The 12,938-nt window shown below is 36.2% G+C and overlaps 1 pseudogene; it reads left to right on the top strand.

Annotated features, from left to right (window-relative positions):
* The first annotated feature begins 1,059 nt into the window (after positions 1-1,059).
* LOC107715219 (solute carrier organic anion transporter family member 3A1-like) overlaps positions 1,060-12,938 on the top strand; it is a 51,771-nt pseudogene continuing 39,892 nt past the window's right edge.

Raw genomic sequence — 12,938 nt, 5'->3', positions numbered from 1 at the left:
GATTCATCAAAAACAAAAAGCCAGTCTGTAAAAACTTGATAAGCTGATAAGCATGTTATGTCAGCTTGCAATGAAATAGTCTAAGTAGGCCTATCTTTATGATGAATCGTCTTTAAATTCTGTCTGATAATAATTCAGCATAAAAAAAATACAAGGGTGCATACTCATATACTGTATGTGAACTGCTTGAGATTTTGTACTGTATCACTATATGGTTCCGCTGAGCACAAAAAAATAAATAAAAATTAAATAAAAAATAGATAAAATAAATGTTTATTCATGTTATTTTGTACCAATATGCTGTTATTGTTTCCAACCAAACCATTCCCTTAAGAAAGCGAGTCTTTAAAGTAGGCCTATGTTTTTTTCAGTTTATTTATTTATTATTTATTAATTTATTTATATACAAGTGTACACTACCAGTCAAAAGTTTGGAATGATAATAAGATTTTTTTAATGTTCCATAAAAATATTAAGCAGCAAAAATGTTTTCATCATTGATAATAATAAGAAATATTTCTTGAGCACCACATCAGCAGGTATTAGTTTTGAATGCTTATGTTAAGATCACTGAATAGCTGCTGAAAATTCAGCTTTGCCTTCATAAGAATAAATTACATTTTAAAATATATTTCAAATAGAAAACAGTTATTTTAAACTGTAATAATATGTCACTCTATTACTGTTTCTACTGTAGGCATTTTGATCAATATGCAGCCTAAGAGCATAAGAGATTTCTTTTAAAAATATTAAAAACCTTTGAACGATAATATGCTTAAACGGTCGTGCAATTTTTAATGTATTTACGCATCAAAAACATATTACAAAAATCGCTAGTGTTTTGTTTCAAACGTGCTATGGGCGTCAAAAGCCAGTGTTGTTTTGCGTAAAACGAACCGAATAACGTTACACCCAGAAAACTACTGAGAAATTATTTAAAACACGCTATTTATCTGCCATTCATGTGCCAGTATTTTGAATACAGTAGTCAGTAAGCATTCAGTTTACGATGCCTGCCGCACAGCGCCTCTGCCGTGTAGCTACTGTACAAGACAGCTGTCCGGTAGAAACGCTCACATAGATCATGACCGAGGCGGAGAATCAAGCCTGCGGATTAGAGCGATGGTGACGGAATACGAGCAAACACTAACACGACGGGAGCTCGGACAGTCTCAGAGGGAAAGAAAGATGTTTGGAGTAAAAACCAGCGACGTTTTATCCTCAGTTTTCGCGCTAGAGTGCACAGGAGGAGAGTTTAGTTCGGCTTCATTCATCGGCGGAGTTTTAATGAAAAGTCTACAACCTGTCACACGGCGCAGAGTCTGACTGTCAACAGCAGTCAGTGCTACAGAGAAATAAAGACACGCTTGATTTAGCGTTTATTGTCCGTTTACAATAGTTTATCGCTGCGTTTCTAGGCTGTTGGATTGCTCAGAATGCAGGTGAAAAAGCAGAGCTCCGAGGACCCACAGCGGGATGATATGAAGAAAAAGCCCTCATGTTTCTCAAATATTAAGATATTTTTAGTGGCGGAATGTGCTCTGATGTTGGCACAGGGCACAGTGGGCGCATACTTGGTAAGTAAAGCGATGCTTTTCCTTTTGTTTTGGATTAGTTTTACACTTCAGACTCTGGAAATCACTGTCTGTTCTTATTGACCTTTCTGAATTTATTTGGCTCAAGGTTCGGCTCATTTGGTTTGCGCTATTCTTTTCCGTCAACCTTCCTGCACCTGAGTGCAACGTAGTGCATGGCAAGAAACGTGACACGGATGTGAGTGACATAATCATATAATGATCTTCAGTCATTCATTCTATAACATGCCATGCCCTAAATTCAAAGAAAAAGAAAATAGGCGAAAAGAAGTGAACATCACTGGGTGTTCATGCAATGAAGCAGCTGCCTCAGCAGACATATAAGATTGTGTCAGGCTCTGAGAAATAAGTAAGTAAACTGTGGGCCAATATGTCTATGACAGATAACGTATGTTTCAGACAACTGTTAGTTTGGATATTTCTTCAACACCAACGAAAATAGTTCCATTAAGAGCAACAGCATGGAGCTTTGTGAGTGACCAAGTATTGTATTGTACTGAACGGATTTGTGCCGAATTCTGCATCATTCTATAACATGCCATGCCCTAAATTCAAAGAAAAAGAAAATAGGCGAAAAGAAGTGAACATCACTGGGTGTTCATGCAATGAAGCAGCTGCCTCAGCAGACATATAAGATTGTGTCAGGCTCTGAGAAATAAGTAAGTAAGCTGTGGGCCAATATGTCTATGACAGATAACGTATGTTTCAGACAACTGTTAGTTTGGATATTTCTTCAACACCATCGAAAATAGTTCCATTAAGAGCAACAGCATGGAGCTTTGTGAGTGACCAAGTATTGTATTGTACTGAACGGACTTGTGCCGAATTCTGCACCCCTGCCAGATTATGCACCCCCTCGTTGAAATCGCTATTTGACTGCCTAATCCCAACCCCACCCTTAATCCTAACCCCTCCCCCACACCTACTCCTAAACCTACCATTACTAGGGGATGCATAATTTGGCAGGGTGCAAATTTCGGCACTACACCGGTCAGGAACCACATATGAGTGGATTTCCCCTCCCCGCTCAGTACGTTCAGTAATGCTCGAGATCCACTCCTGGTTTTACATTTCTCGCACTAGTTCACTAATGAGAGAGAGACCCGCTCCAGCGACAGACAGAAAGAAAAATAAGGATGCAGAATCCGGGACAAGAGGAATATATTTGAGATATCTGAGAGTAGGGATATGCCGGTATCAAATTTTCATGTTGCGATTAATTGCTAATGCTTTTATTACGGTATACGGTATTATCACGATATTGAAATTAAGTTAAAAAAGTGCTGTCATAATACAGTATAACAGGTTTAATAACTTTTTTAATAACATGTTCCGCCATGCGCTTCTCGTCCGTGCTTGTTTAGGTCAGAGTGCGCACGCATCTTTCATGCAGCATACGGCGGTGTTGTGCATTTTGACCAGTTTATGGGAAAAGTATTCTTAAAATGCATTCAAAATTCTGAATAATTTGTAATATATAATTATTCACGGTATTTAGAAGTGCCCAGGATAACAATATCATGCATATTCATTACCGTGATATATCGCATTACCGAATACCGGCACAAGTCTATCTGAGAGATATATTTGATGATAATCTCTTTAATATTTACAGAATGCCAAAAGTCTTTATCTTCTCTTTATTTTTTTTAACGTTCCTCATATTATGTAGGGCTACAGTAGGCTACAGCAGATTATTGCTGTTATATATATAAAAAAATACGGTCACTATGATTTTGCCAAGTAAGCAATGTTCCTGGATCAACATCTGTTGTTGATCCTGCATCAACATTACTGTCCAAAAATATAGACTTAACCCAATCCCTATCCCTAAACCTAACCCTACCCATAATTTATTCCTAAAATCAGAGTGAAATGACAGCTGATTAACAAGGGTGTAGAAACACCTAACCCTGATCATAAGCCTAAAACAGATATTTCCTGAAAAGTTATACCTCAATTCTGATTGGTTGATTGGAATGTTGTTCCAGGATCAACAAGGATGTTGATCCAGGAACATGTTGTACTTGGTGAAATCACGCTCACCAAAAAATACATAATGAAAAAATAACGAAACATATTAAAAATGTTTTATTAAATAACAGCAATCAAAGATATATTCCCTAACAATACAAGTGTTGCTATGCAGCAAAAAATAAAAATGGATGCTACTAACAATCCAGGACAAGAACAGTTAGATATCTGAGAGATATTTTTGATGATAACCTCTTTAATATTTACAATAAGAGAGCATGTCAAAGTCTTGTCCTTATTTTGGCGAACATGTAAGATTGTCAAAAAGCTTTCCTCTTATTTTGAATGTATAGACTATTTACAATGCAGTAGCCTTTAGCAAATTATTGCTTTTGTAAAAATGTTACATGAAAAAATAAGGACGTTTTTATTTCTATGTAATTTCATTAAATAGCATACTTCGACTCAAAGAACTAGCCTAGTTCCTGACAAAACAAGTGCTTCTATTCGGCAAAAATAATTATGGATGTAGAATCCAGGATAAGAACAATCTGTTTTAGATATCTGAGAGCTATACCTCTTTAGTATTACAGGAAGCGAGAATATCAAAGTCTTCATCTTTTCCATATTTTGGTGAACATGCAAGATTTGTTTGCTTTTTCTATTTTGACACAACAGTGCTACTTGTGCTGCAGTTGTCTGTGCTTTGTTTGTAGTGTCCGATATCTGAAAGAAAATTCTCGCATTGCTTGCTGTCAGTGAGTTGAATACTGCTCTATATAGCATCTTTGATAAGGAAGAGATTTGTCCAGTCATGTCTACCCTTGGGACGTCTCTGATGTCTGTGTGCGCTCAGACCATATTTGGAAAGGAAACAATAATTTGCTCTGTACCAGAAAGCCACAATACATCATGGGGACAGTCTCAAAGGGGTACACTTGTTGTGGACTGGATTTGTTCCCAGCTTATGGAAATTCTGATGTTTGGAAACCAAATCAACACAACTTTGTCATTTAAAAAAAAAAAAAATGTGGGACTGGAAGATGTAGAGATTGCCCAGATTTATTTTGACAGATAGATACGGCATTAAACTAAACTTATCCTCCCTGGGGTTTTTCCATTGACAAACGAGCCATCAAAATGCTTAAAACTATTTCCAAATATGTCTTATTAAGCAAACATTTGTGTGAAATGGTAGAAGTTTGTATACTCAGAGAGTGCTTGTTTAACGTGTAGGTCATTGAGTTATTTATACATAGAACACAATATCGGTATTCTCACATGTCAATGTTTTGTTCAAATCCACCTTTATTTGTTCAAGGTTAAAAATATAATATAGTTTATCAGCACGCAGGCCATGTAGTAGCATTTAAATTTTCCATGTAATTTCCAACTGATTAAATTAGATTATCTCAGAAGCAGCTGTAATTGTCCATTTTGAGCAGGAGTCTCTCCACCCTCCTTCACAGACTGACTCAGTGGCTTGTTTCAGACATCATACTCATTCCTGGGCATTGTGTCAGTTTCCTATGTTTAGCCTCAGCCCTGAGCTTGACTCTGGGCAGTCTGGACTTCCCCCATGAGCTAAGAGAGCCAGTATCTTTATTTAATCTCTGGAAGCACACACAACTTGTGCACATCGTTGTATAGCTTTCAATATGCATGTATTTAAAGGGGTCATGAACTGCCTTTTTTATTATTTTGTACTGTTCTCTGAGGTCCACTTATAATGTTATCAAGATTTTTACATCAAAAATCATCATAATTTAGAAGTAATGCTCTATTTTTTGTCCTGTTTTGAACCCCCTCATCGGAACGCTTTGTCTGAATAGGTGTGGTGGATTGTAGACTCAGAAGTAAACGCTGAAGTAAATGATTGGCTAACAGTTGTGTATGTTTGACAGTTGACATCTTTCATATATGGATGCTGCAGCGATGTCAAAGCAAGCGTTGATCTTCTTCTGTGGAGGCGGGGTTTAGCCACATTGTTACGTCATAAAGTGGCACATTCCACAACCTGTTGTTTCAGCAGATTGGCTTCAATATAAGTTTTTAGACTAACAAGAAGGTTTTGAGTTCTGAAACTTACAGGATGTTTTTATAGTACAATGACCTCATATATGTGTAAAGATCAAGCAAATTTTTATTTCTCAGTTCATGACCCCTTTAAGTACTCTGACTGTAATGCAAAAATGCTGGGGCAGTGTTTGCAAATGTCATTTGGCAGACATGTCACGTGACATAACCAAACAAATATATCTGGTTCATCTAACCTCAACTCTTTACTTTGTGCCTGCTCAGTTCGCTTGTACTTAAATGCAGTACTAAGCAGAAACATGTAGATGGCTGTATGACGTGTATTTATGACCACCTTATTGCTCCTGTGAGATTGGCTGTTTCAATAAGATAAAAGCAAATAAGTGATATTAGGCAGAGCTTCAAATGCAGCAGTCCCAAAAGGTCAGTTTAAGAGTGATGTAAAACAAAATGATACATTGTAGTCTTTTTATAGTTAATATACTTTAAGGCCAGAAATGAAAATTCACCCTTTTCATTTTCTAAATGCATATTATAAATCGTACAGTGAATGATTCATCCATGCATACATTTCATTTTTACTTTTACCGGACCTTACAGTGTTGGATTTCTCGCTAGTGACATGCACGAGCTAGGGCTTCAGTGATGACAGTTTTGTTGGCCAACCTGTAACTTGGTATCACCCTGGTTCCCTCGACAAAAAGCCGGTAATGGTAAAGGATTTTACCATTGGCTTTTGGACTATTACAGAAAATAAGCTCTCTCATTTTGTTCATCATGATAATCTTTACAAATAAACACATCCTGAATGTTGAAGCCTAAATACAATCGGCAGAAGTAAAAAGTTAAACGTAGGCTATAAACGAACTACACCACGGGCGCGTGACTTCAATGTCAACGTTTCAGTCTTCATTTAAAAAACATGTTTTATTCACGATAAAGCACGGCTATGTTTGTTTCACCTTAGGGTTCTGTGTATCACTGCGCAACCAACCATGTATTATGTATTTCAGCAAAATTAACTGTTTATTATTTATGTAATGAATTATGACTGACCCCTGCTGGCGTTATGTTGCGTTGTTCACATTTAATTTTGAGGCCACGCCCCTTCCCGTCAGCCCTGTTCACTAATCACTAATCATAAAGTCGACTTTTGTCGCTGCATGTCGCCAGGGGTTGGCGATGAGGTTGCTAGTGGGCGTTCTCATGGTGTGACCACCATGTCGCTCCCGAAAGTCGCTCTTCATTTGCATAAAGTTGAAGGATTCTGAACTTTGTCGCGTCGCTGGACACGCCCCATCCGGTCGCCAACGGCCGCTGTCGCTCGTGTCGCTGGAAATTGCCAGCTCTCCATTGAAATGAATGGGATTGTGTCGCTTTGCTGTTGCGTGTCGCTTGTAGTGTGAACGGGGCTAAAGAAACTCTTCTCAAGCTAGCAACCTCATCGCCAGCCCCTGGCGACATGCAGCAACAAAAGTCGCTATGTTGATGTGTGCACATATTTGTGTGGAAGCCCACAGTTTCTGAAGCGCGGAGGGAATATTACTGTATTTATTACTTTTCTGTAGGCCTGGGCGATAAAACGGTATCGATATTTATCGACGGTACACCTTCATCGATAACGATATAAAAAATGTTCGATATAGCGCATGATATAGGCACGTATAGACAGTTATTTGAATTGACAATTAATGCGCTGCATTATTTTGCTTATTGCGCCCTCCTGTGGCCTCGGGAAACAAGTCAAAAGTTTCCTTAAAACTTATTTAATCTGCATATAAAACATAAGAAAGGAGATATTTGTTTAAATTTTATTTTGTGTTTTACTGTAAAAAAAAACAAAAAACAAATATATATATATATGTTGTTTGTCTTAATAAAGTGAGCAATAGAAAAAAAATTTCTATTGCTCTGTTTTAAAAAAGGTTAGAAAAAATGTCAATAATTATCGATACCAAACGATATGAAACACATATCGTTGATATATTTTTAAGCTATATCGCCCAGCCCTACTTTTCTGTTTCAGGTATGGTACAGTATGTCCATCAATTTACACTGTAATGACGCTTGCAAACATGTGCTGTGCCATGAATCAGTCTGTTTTAAACTAAAAGACGGGAAACAGATGCTTTCTCATGCTAGATGTATGTATGTGAGAAAATCTCATATCCACCTTATTTTTCCCGTAAGAGCGGGTGCGGCCATTTGTAAATTTAATGTGCGAGGCTTCTGGTGTCATTCGCTTCCAGCTATTTTTAGCTGTACAAAACTGTTGCTTGATGTTGCAAACTAGTGTGTCTTACCATGTTATTGCTTGATATTGCAAACTAGTGTGTCTTACCATGTTATTTTAATGTATTATCTCAATTACGAACACACTGGTTTGTAGTGCAAACAGTTTTATACCGTATACTGCACTTTGATATTCTTCTCGTTATTTCCCTTCAGCGGTTAATGATCCGGACGTCTCGCACATTCACAGAAAACGTCTTACTTCCGTATTGAAAAATAAGGTGGATATTATGTTAAAAAAAATAAATGACACAGTGGATGAGAACGGTTCCTATTCTCTGTTTTTATTTGAGCTCCATAAGATGAGAGCAGGTTACACCTAGGAACATTCTCTTGCCAGCTGTGACTGTCAGGAACTATTTTTTAGTGGAAGGATAGCATTTAATGAATTTACTGAAGAAAAAAAAAAGTAACATATCAATACATTTTGGCTTTAATATTTGTATTGTGTGGTAACCATTTTATAAAAGCAGTAAAGTACTCAAGGCATGTTGTATTGGGAATTAGTCATGGATGAAGGGTGTTGTTAGGCACGACGTGAAGCAGACTTATTCATACAGCATGGCCTCTTGTACCTTATTGCTTACTTAGCCACTTCTAAGCAACTGCCTTTTTCAAGACAAGTAACAGCTTTAAAAACATAACAAGGCATTGTTACTGATGCAATAAAACGTGAAAATATATTGAGCTTGTGTTAACCACAGACCTTATTTCACAGACTGAATCAGTGGCTTGTTTGAGACATCATTCTTATTTCTTTGCATTGTATCAGTTTCATAGGCCTACGTTTAGCCCCAGGCCTGAGCTTTTTAAGTCTTAGAATAAAACATAAAAATATCTTGAGCTTCTGTTAACCACATACCTTATTTCAAGCATTTGAAATAATGACTTCAGGATGATAGAACCAGAAATGCTCAAAGGAAATACTAATTTGTTTCCAGGTGTTGGCCTACAAAAATACATCATCCCTGCAACTTTCTATTCATCTGTATCCACTTTTGAGTGCAGCAGTCAAATCTCAAAATTCAATCAATAACGGATGCATAGATCCACGTAGGGCTGTGCAATTAATTGAAATTTCGATTTCGGCCTCCAACGATTATGAAAATAGAGTAAACGAGAGAGAACTATTTTTGCGCCCCATTCCGCCACCTTTCCAGCAGTGCTCTTTTGCTCCTCCATAAAAGCCCAATTTCACATGCAAATCAGTAAAATCATGTAATGAGACTTTTGCAAAAAGGGACGTGCTTGATTTATTGAAGTATATTAGATTTATTCATGTTTTTAAAAGCGAGAAAGAGAACTTGTGCTGTTTCTCTGGAGGATTACTACTGTATGCGCTCGGAGACGGAACCTAACACGGACATGTAAAGTCAACTTTTAGCGCCTTAACGGTCAAATGCACGCAAAAACGTGTAAAAATGCGGCGCTTCGTGATTATTCATGTAAACCCTTGCCGGTTATGTAATAAATGAACATAAAGAGTTGAGAATGAAAATGCTTGTGTAACAGTACATTGGATCCGTTCGGCTCTTAAAGTGACAGCGGGCTAATATTCATGCTGCCAACTGTGTGCTTTATATTAATCAAACAACAAAAGACAAATTCAAAATCACTCACTGCTCTTGACTGAAGGACTTTTGTAGCTTTAATAAGAAACAAAGGATGTTTAATTCTTACAGTGAAGACAATGCTGTTTTATTTTACATTAGATTATTCAATTTATCTAGTAGGCTGTTAACTGAATACTTTAGACTTAAAAAAAAACTGAATACTCTAGTCATTAAAAAACTTAAAGCACAGTTTGTTTCATTTGTATCTCTTTTTATTCTGTTGTATTCCTTTGCTTTTTTATTACTGGCAGTTTAATTATTTTCAATAATTTTGAGGACCTTTTTTTTTTTTTACTAATATTAGTTACTTTAGTATTCTGCTGTGCTATTGAGAATTGTGACATTTCGCTGGCCTCTAAAATGTAAATGTCATAGCAACCTCATTTACAGAAAATATATATTTGATATATATCACTATCTTTAAATAAATATTTCATATAAAGTTTTGGTCATATGGCCCACTAATAATCGTGATTACAATATTGACCAAAAATAATTGTGATTATGATTTTTGTCATAATCGAGCAGCCCTAGATCCACGTCCCCACTCCACATTTTTCTTTTTCGATAAACTGTTACACTCAGATATACATAACAGTATACAGAAGAAAAAATCTACTACTTCAGTTGCTACTTCAGTTTCATTGCGACTTTAAAAATGCACTTTTTTAAGCTTTCGAAAATGAAAGTCACCTTGGATTTATAGTATCACCTACAGTAGTCACATGAATATAGTGGCATGCACATTTTCAGTACACTATTGTAGAAATGTGCTATTCACAGTTACCCATGATTAACTTATTTGTTGACTACAAGGAGTTACAGAGACGACTGATATGCATCAGGTCATGCAATTTTAAAATGTGTGCATATGATTTTAAAGATATTTTTCAAAAGTAAAGTTCATTTCTTTACTTTCAAGTTTTTTTTTTTGTTGTTTTTTTTGATGATGCAGGATTCAAAATGAATCTCTGCCTGTCCACAAACAATGGGCTGATACCGTAATTGACATTTATTTTATATTGACTTTCATTTATTTTCCTGTCACATTGTCTTTTGAAATGTTGTGATGGATGCTGTTAGCAGTGGGAATTTAGCAGTCATTTATTTATTTATTTTATCCTTTGAAATTATTTAATTTAATATTGTTCTTTTAAACAATATTTTTTAAACAAATAGACTGTTTTGATTCTCCGTCTGGTACAGTCTACTACCCTAAATTGCTTGAAAGAACATCACTACAGTTTAAAATCAATAAAAGAGGTTTGCACTGCACCCAAAGGAATTCATCTGTGAAACATCACTGTTTTCTATTGGCCCACCCTCTTTTTGTAGAAACCATGGAAAGTATAAGTACTATTGTTGTTCTGTTTCCTGTCATACTGATAAGGCAATGCTGAGTCTCTGTCATGTTGGAAATCAAACACAGATTGCTGGAGCATGCCTGATAGCGCACATGTTCTAGAAACCATTTAACACTTGAATGATACAGACTTGTTGTTCTGCACTCAGGGATTTGTCATTGCCTGCCTATTATGAAATTTCAGCTTGACTCAATAATAACATGATAGACATTTTTGTCTCATTGTTCAGTTATTCATTGTCTTCCTAATAATTTGGTTTTAATGCTGAGGGATTAGAGGGCGATGGGTGTGAGTATGTCACGGTGGAGTCAACAGAGATTTGGCATTACTTTACGTTGCTGGCATGTTGAATGTGTCTTGGCATTAAAGGGTTAGTTCACCCAAAAATGAAAATTAGGCTGTTTTTTACTCACCCCAGAGCCATCCTAGGTGTATATGACTTTCTTCTTTCAGACGAATCCAGTCGGAGTTAGATTAAAAATTGTCTTTGATCTTTCAAGCTGTTTAATGCCACTCAGCAGGTGTTGCATGCATCAGTCCAAAAGAAGTTAAATAAAAAGTGCCCATCCATTAAAAAAAAACGTCTCACACGGCTCCGGGGGGTGAACGAAGGCCTCCTGTAGCGAATCGATGCGTTTTTGCGCAAGCTACATTAAAGTGATTATTACGTTTTGAATATGGATATTTTTTTTACAAAAACGCATCGATTCGCTACAGGAGGCTTTTGTTCACCCCCCGGAGCCGTGTGAGATGTTTTTTTTAATGGATGGCGCTTTTTATTTAACTTATTTTGGACTGATGCATGCAACACCCGCTGAGTGGCATTAAACAGCTTGAAAGATCAAAGACTATTTTTAATATAACTCCGACTGGATTCGTCTGAAAGAAGAAAGTCATATACACCTAGGATGGCTCTGAGGTGAGTAAAACACAGCCTAATTTTCATTTTTGGGTGAACTAACCCCTTAAGGTTGCAGTCTCTGTGCCCTATCGCTGTACCACTGGCAATGATGTATACAGAGAGACCCAGCTATTACAGGTTTTAGCAGGTTGGCAGAGACTCTGAGGCACGCAGAAAGTGGAGGGAGATGGGGGATGTGGCCTGTCCCGTCCTTTCGTCATGCTTCCATGCAGAACTAGTAGGCTGGCACATATCTTTGGGCTTGGCAATTGAGCAGAGCCAGTGTGAATAGTTCACAAATACACACACATAGTCATTCAAGAGGAAAACATTTGCTTGACTAGAATTAAAAATTATTATTTCTTCTTCTTCACTAATGATTTATATCACACTGACTTCTTTAAGCATCAGATTTAGTTGCTGAAAGATGCAAGATTTTATTAAATCTGTTTCACACTATTTTGGTGCCCTTATTAGTAAAGATTTGACTGAGCTCACTGAAGTGAAAATGTACTATTTATAATTTCATGTATCATTTATCAATACAACTTTTAGCTATGTAACATTTATTATTATTTATTATTATTATTATCATCAAACATTTAATAGGCTAATTTTGAAAACAGTACCACATCAAATGTTTGGGGTGTGTGTTTCAGCAAATATGCATTAAAATGATCAAAAGTGAAATATAGGCCTATATAAGAAAATATATCATGTTACAAAAGATTCTATTTCAAATAAATGCTGTTATTTTGAACTTTTATTCCTCAAAGAATCCTGAAAAAATGTTTCCACAAAAAAGTGAAGCAGTATTTTTTTTACATTGATAATAATAAGAACCATTATTAATAATCGAGCACCAATAATAATTGAGCAGCAAATCAGAATGTAAGAATAATTTCTTAAGGATCATGTGGAACTGAAAACTGGAATAATGATACTAAAAATTCAGCTTTGCATCACAGCAATAAATTACATTATAAAATATATTCAAATAGAAAATATATATTTCAAATTGTAGTGATATTTCACAATATTGTTGTTATTAATGTGTTGTTTTTTTTTATCAAATAAATGCAACCACGGTGAGTATAACAGACTTCATTAAATACACATAAAAATCATAATGTTTGCAAACTTTTGGCTATATATATATATA

This window comes from Sinocyclocheilus rhinocerous, unplaced genomic scaffold (genome assembly GCF_001515625.1).
Source record: "Sinocyclocheilus rhinocerous isolate Xijiao unplaced genomic scaffold, SAMN03320098_v1.1 scaffold659, whole genome shotgun sequence".
Classification (NCBI taxonomy): Eukaryota; Metazoa; Chordata; class Actinopteri; order Cypriniformes; family Cyprinidae; genus Sinocyclocheilus; species Sinocyclocheilus rhinocerous.
The sequence above is the reverse complement of the archived record's forward strand: the minus strand, read 5'-3'. Positions and strand labels throughout refer to the sequence as shown.